The sequence below is a fragment of the Ursus arctos genome, unplaced genomic scaffold (genome assembly GCF_023065955.2).
Source record: "Ursus arctos isolate Adak ecotype North America unplaced genomic scaffold, UrsArc2.0 scaffold_2, whole genome shotgun sequence".
NCBI lineage: Eukaryota > Metazoa > Chordata > Mammalia > Carnivora > Ursidae > Ursus > Ursus arctos.
Window position 1 is genome coordinate 61,001,610 of NW_026622874.1, and position 6,451 is coordinate 61,008,060.

At 46.0% G+C, this 6,451-nt stretch overlaps 1 pseudogene; it reads right to left on the reverse strand.

Moving 5' to 3' along the window:
- Window positions 1–4,802: 4,802 nt before the first annotated feature.
- On the reverse strand, window positions 4,803–5,064 carry LOC113246665 (cytochrome c oxidase subunit 6B1-like; annotated as a pseudogene).
- Between the last annotated feature and the right edge of the window lie 1,387 nt (window positions 5,065–6,451).

A 6,451-nucleotide genomic window follows, 5' to 3' on the forward strand; every position in this document is an offset into this window, starting at 1 on the left:
TCAGAAACAGGGCTTCTAACACTGGAATTACAGATAATTCTGTAGACTGGCCCCACCTAAAGCCAAAACCTAAATCAGGATGTCAACAGATCAAGCTTCCGGATTCACAGATACCAGGCATCAAGCTGGAATAAACGGAAGCGCTCTTTCTCCTCTCTGAGGGTGGGACTGCAGGCCTTCGGGCCTACTTCCGCTACAAGAGCACTGGTCTCAGGGGAGAGGCCCAACGTTCAGTTAGCCGGTGGGATGTGCCCCATGCGGCAATGCTCTGGCTACCTTCCGTCTCGCCCCTAGAATGGAAACCCATCTGGATTCACGGAGTGGAGAAATGGAGATCCAAAGAGGAGGTCCGTGTCTCCTAGGGCCCAAGGGACCCAGCCTAACTCTTTAGGAGGGAAGAGGACACTGAGGTGACATCCAGCTGGGATTTTCCCAAGGGGCCCAGCCCACAGTGACAGAGTTCAGGAGCCTGAAGGACAATAGAGTGGAACAGATTATTTTTTTTTAAGATTTTATTTATTTATTTGACAGAGAGAGAGACAGCCATCGAGAGAGGGAACACAAGCAGGGGGAGTGGGAGAGGAAGAAGCAGGCTCCCAGCAGAGGAACCTGATGCGGGCTCGATCCCAGGACTCCGGGATCACGCCCTGAGCCGAAGGCAGATGCTTAACGACTGAGCCACCCAGGCGCCCCTATTATTATTATTATTATTATTATTATTATTATTATTATTAACTTCGTTAGCACAGTTCCTAGCTTTGAGGACATGGGCAGGTTTCTTAATGTCTTCCAGGCTCCATTCCTGTTTATATAAAATGGGACTAATAAGGTAACGAAAGGAACTCCCTCCATATACCCATCATGCCCCAGTCAACGCTCAATCTTCCCCTCTTTGTTATGTAACTTAGAAGGTTCCTAGTGCTTTCTAGAATCTTGCTCAAGGAAGGGGCTCCTAGCCCAAAGCCAGAGCCCTCAGCAGAAGTTCTTTCAGCTCCTCACCACCCCGTGGGCCTCAGATGGTAGGGCTGGAACAGGCTGAGCAGAGGCCTCTCAGGAGCTTGGGGACTGCACCTTCCGGAAGGGTGCAGAAGGCTCGTGCAGTGGCAATGGACACTCTCTAAAGAAAAATCCCCGCTGAGAGAAGGGCCTGCTTCCGGTGCAGATGAAGGTGTTCCCGGAAGTCAGGCCCAGACCACAGTGGCAAATGTTAGGTCTTCCATTCTGGTGAAAAGTAGGGCCCTTTCCCAGCACCACTGTTGAGAAAGGGGTCTCCTTAGGGCCTTGCTTAAACACAGAACCTTCACACCCTAGCAGGATGGCCATCGAAGTCTTTCAATGTTGAGCAATGAGCGATTTCAGCCAACTCCCAGGTACAGGTGACCCCAGTAATGCCCACATCCCAGCCAGAACCATCATCTTCTTAGAGCCCTGCTAATAAAACTGGGCACAGTTCTATCTCCCGGGATAATTGGAGCTCTTTCACTAGCACTCACTTTCCTAGAAAGGCAACTCTCAATGCTTACTTCCACAAGTATTTCCAGATCCAGTCTATACTGTGAAACAGCTTGATTTTTTTTTTTTTCTCGTTTCTAGTGAGAAAGGGAACAAAATAGCAAAACATCTTAACTGGTTAAGAACTCTGTGACATCATAGGGTCGTTGCAAGGTGTCTCTCTCTTCACTAAGCTCCTGGTCTCTTTGAGAACAAGGACGGACCCTCATTCATTTCTACATTAATGGGCACCTAAGTCACTAAGTTGGTGTTAGTTCCCTTCCGTTCTAACTTTCTTCTCTTTCTGTAGTCCTCACCTGTCCCAAACCTTTGCCATCCCTATCATCCTACCTTTATCAAGTGTGAGGTTCCTCAAACCTCATCCTGTTATCGCCAATCTAAAAAGTTACCTACAATTAAACCAGTGGTTCTCAACCTTGACTGCACATTTTAATCACCTGGGAAGCTCTGAAAACATACCAATGCCCAGGACCCATCCCAGGGTAATTAAACCAGAAATTTCCAAGGTGCACCCAACTATTGGCGTTTTTTGAAAAGTTATCTCAGTGATTCTAACGTGAGAACCACTAAATCAAACTCTTTCTGATTCCCTTCCTCCTTCCTCACCAGGATAAATGCCCCACGTCCCTAGCCAAGGACTGCCTCCCCCGGTTTGCCTTAGATACTGTCCTTTCCTGCGTCCAGCTGTTTCCCCCAGTCTCTCCTGCGTCTAACTTGGGCCTCCTGGCTCATCCCTGCCTAGCTGGCAGAACAACGTGAAATAGGCCCCTCCACTCGCAGACTCCCTTTGCTGCAGCCCTCCCTCTCCCCTCCTTCGTCCAGCCCTCTTTCAAGAGTAGATTCCTCATCACCCTCCTCCCTCCTCCCTTCACACCCTGGCTTCCTGCATCTCACCCACCCTCTCCATCTCTCCTCCTCCTGACTGCTGACACTGATGTTTCCCAGGACCCAGCCTTTGGCCCCTGTACGCCTCACCTTACAGGCTCCCCCAAAGTACCGTCATTCTCTCTCGCGCCTTCCATCAGCGCTTACTTATCCATGCGCCTAAATCCAGACCCCTCTTCTGCGCATCAGACTCATATTTCCAGCACCCTGCTGGACATTTTAACTGCCTCTTCTTTGGGTGTAAGAGGTTTAAAGGGAGCACATTATCTTCCCTCCACCCCTCACCCTCTTGGCTTATTCAGACCTTTCTCACTTCCAAACTTGGATGGTTCCCTTCCAACGTATCTTCCCCTCCATGGCCAGTGTCCTTTTTCCGAGAAACAAAAATCAGACAATCACTCCCTTGCCTAAAACAACCCAATGGTTCCCCACTGTCTACAAGATGAAGTCAAGACTTCTTGGCACTCTACCTGACTCACTCTCCCCTCCAGCCCTCTCTCCTGTTACTTCCGTGCATTCAAAGCCCAAGTGTTCAACATGCATACATTCCAACTATCCTCATGTATGAGGATATGCCAAACTATGCCAAGTCGGGACTCTGTTACTGCCTCCCTCTACCTTCATATGGTGTTTCCTGTGCCTGAAATGTCATCCCCCTCCTTCTCCACTCAGAAGATTCTGTTCATCCCTCAAGACTCAGCTGTGGTCCCCTCTTTGAGGCCTTTCCCAAGCCAAGTTAGATGCCCCTCCCCCAGAGGAGCTCCGCATTCTATGACATTGTATGGTGATTTCTTATTTACATATCTGTCTGCCCAGCTGGTCTGTGAGTTTCTGAAGTGGGAGAAACAGTGCCTTATTTATTTTCTAAATGCAGAGCTTAGCTCAGTGAACGGCACACAACAGTAAATGTTTGCCTAGTGGAACAGAACAGAGGAGAAGAGCCTGAGAGGAAATAAACTGTGGAATATTTGATGTTAAAAGAATCTACTTGTAAGTAATAAAACAATAACATTTTGAGACTGGAAGAGATCGTTCTCTGTTTTATGGATGAGGAAAAGGTGCAGAGCAGGCAACACATTGCCTCTAAATCGTACAGCAAATCACTGGCAGCGTCAGAGCTGCAGCCTAGGTCTCCTGTTTTTTAGTTTTATTTTTTGTTTTTTTTTTTAAGAAGGAAAGAGAGGGATGGGGAAGGGCAGAAGGAGAGAGAGACTCTTAGGCAGGCTCCACACCCAGCACAGAGCTCAATGCAGGGCTTGAGCTCACGATCCCGAGATGATGACCTGAGCCAGAATCAAGAGTCGGACCCTTAACCGACTGAGCCACCCAGGCGCCCCAGGTCTCCTGACTTCTTGTTCAGTAGTCTGTCAACTGCACTATATGAACTGAGCATTAATTGTTTCATTTGAAATAAAGATACAAGGCAGTCACTCTTAGCTTTTTGTGGACCGTTGCTGTCCTTGAGGCTTTAATGAAAGCTCCAGGTTTCCCCCAGAAAAAACACACATAGAATGGCACATCCATTTTCAGGGGTACAGGGAGTTAGTGCCTGTGTGAAAGATGGTGTGAAGGAAGAAGAATCTAGAAATGGAGAGACCAGTGAGAAGGCTAATGCAGTAGTTGAGAGGAGAGAGAGGGAGAGAAAAAGAGAGAGCACAAGAAGGAGAGCAGGCAAGTTCAAATTCAAGAGGTGACCTCTGGGTGGGATGGATAGGGTTGAGGAACAAAGAGGCGTTTGAGATGACTCAGAGGCTCCTGGTATAGATATTAAGGAAACTGGTGATGTCGCACATCAAATTATGGGCTACTGAGAGAGAGCAGGTTTGAAGGCAGATGATGTGGCTGATTTGACAGGAGTCTTAGATATCTGCAGGCCATCAGGGTGGGGATGTCCAGGGGAAGCTGGCAACAGCACAAGTACCTTCCACATCTCCCCTGCCACTCTTCCTCTGGCCATCTGGATAATCCATTTTCTCCTGAACCAAACACATCTTTTCCAGTCTCCATCCCCCTTGCTCATCCCATTCCCTCAACATGGTGTGCCTTCCATCCACCATCACCCTGATCCACAATACTTCAAGGTCCAGTTTAAACGACGTCTTCTCTATTTTTTTTTTTTTTACAGAGAAGGTAGTCAGTTTAATAACATAAAACAAAACAAAACAGAAGAGAAGAAAATCGCCCTGAAGCCCCTCTTACTGGTCAAGGTATTAATTCCACCACCAGCTTCTTGCCCAATCATCTGGCTCTTTTACACAGACACAGTCTTACACTTTTCCAATGAGTGTTTATTATTACTTAAGCCATGATTCAGGATCCCCGGGTGGGGATCACCATACACCCAGGTCCCCCTTCACCACCCTGGGAGAAGCATGGAGGATAGAGGGGAGGTGGGTGGAGCCAGTTCAGATCTTCCCAGGAAATGTGCCTTCTGCCCAGCAGTTGTCTCAGGCTGATACCCAGGATATGTGGCAGAGGGACTTGAACACATGCCGGTACCATTGGCACATGGAGACATCACCCCCCTTTAGCGTTATTGCCTTCTCACAGCAGTGGAAGTCCAGGGAGTTCTGCCAGCAGTTGCTAGTCTAGTTCTGGTTGGGGAAGCGGCTGTCAAAAGGGGGCAGTCTGGTAGTTCTTGATTTTGGTCTTGATGTCTTCTGACATGGTGCCCATTCTAAAGACACCCCTGCAGCACCTCGCAGCTCAATGTGACCCTCAGCAAAGACGCCAGAGTCAGACCAGGAGCAGAATTAAGACCTGATATTATCTCTATTAAGCCACTTCTGACACTACCAGTTTGATCTGTAAAATCCCAAATCTTTCTCTGAACCTCTCTTATCATATTTTCTATTTTGAATTTCAGTTATTTACATTACTGAGGAAAAGGCAGAAAAGAAGAAAAAAGAAATAAAGGACAGATAGTACAAATAGAAAACAAATAGCAAGATGGAAAATTTAAACCCATTTATGTCAATAATCACATTAAATGTAAATGATCTAAGCTCACCAATTAAAGGAGCCTGGATGGCTCAGTTGGTTAAGCATCAGCCTTTGGCTCAGGTCATGATCCCAGGGTCCTGGGATCAAGCCTCACATTGGGCTCCCTGCTCAGCAGGGAGTCTGCTTCTCCCTCTGCCTCTCCCCCTGGCTTGTGCTCTCTCACTCACTCACTCACTCTCTCAAATAAACAAATAAAACTTTAAAAAAAATAAACACACCAATTAAAAGACAGAGCTTGTTAGATTGGATTGCAAAGGCAATATCTAACTATGTAGTGCCTACAAGAAATCCCTTTCGCTATATGAAGACATGAATAAATTAAAGGTAAAAGGATGGGAAAATATATACCATGCTACCACTAATCAAAATAAAGTTGGAATGTCCATATTAAAACTAGATAGAGTAGATTTCAGGGCAAAGAGTATTACTAGGAATAAATAGGGTCATTTCATAATGATAAACAGGTCAATTCATCAAGAAGACATAATAATTTGAGGGGCACCTGGCTGGCTGAGTTGGTAGAGCATGGAACTCTTGTTGTACGTTCAAGCCCCACATTGCATGTAGAGCCTGCTTTAAAATAAAATCTTAAAAAAAAAAAAAGAAGACATAACAAATTTTAGGCACTTATGTACTTAATAACAGCTTCAAAGTACCTGAAGCAAAAACTGATAGAACTGTAAGGAGAAATGGATGAATATGTGATTATAATCAGAAATGACAATACTTACGTCTCAATAATTGGTAGGACAAGTGAACAGAAAATCAGTAAAGATATTAAAGGACTTGACCAACACTATCAATTAACTTGACCTAACTGACATTTACGGAACATTCCACTCAATAACAGCAGGATACACACTCTTTTCAAGTGTGCGTGGAACATTTACCAACATAGACCATATCTTAGGCCATAAAAGAAGTCTTGGTAAATTTAAAAGGAATGAGATCGGGGTCCCTGGCAGGCTTGTTGGTAGAGCGTGTAACTCTTGATCTCAGAGTTATGAGTTTGAGACCCCTGTTGGATGTAGAGATTACTCTAAAAGAAAAT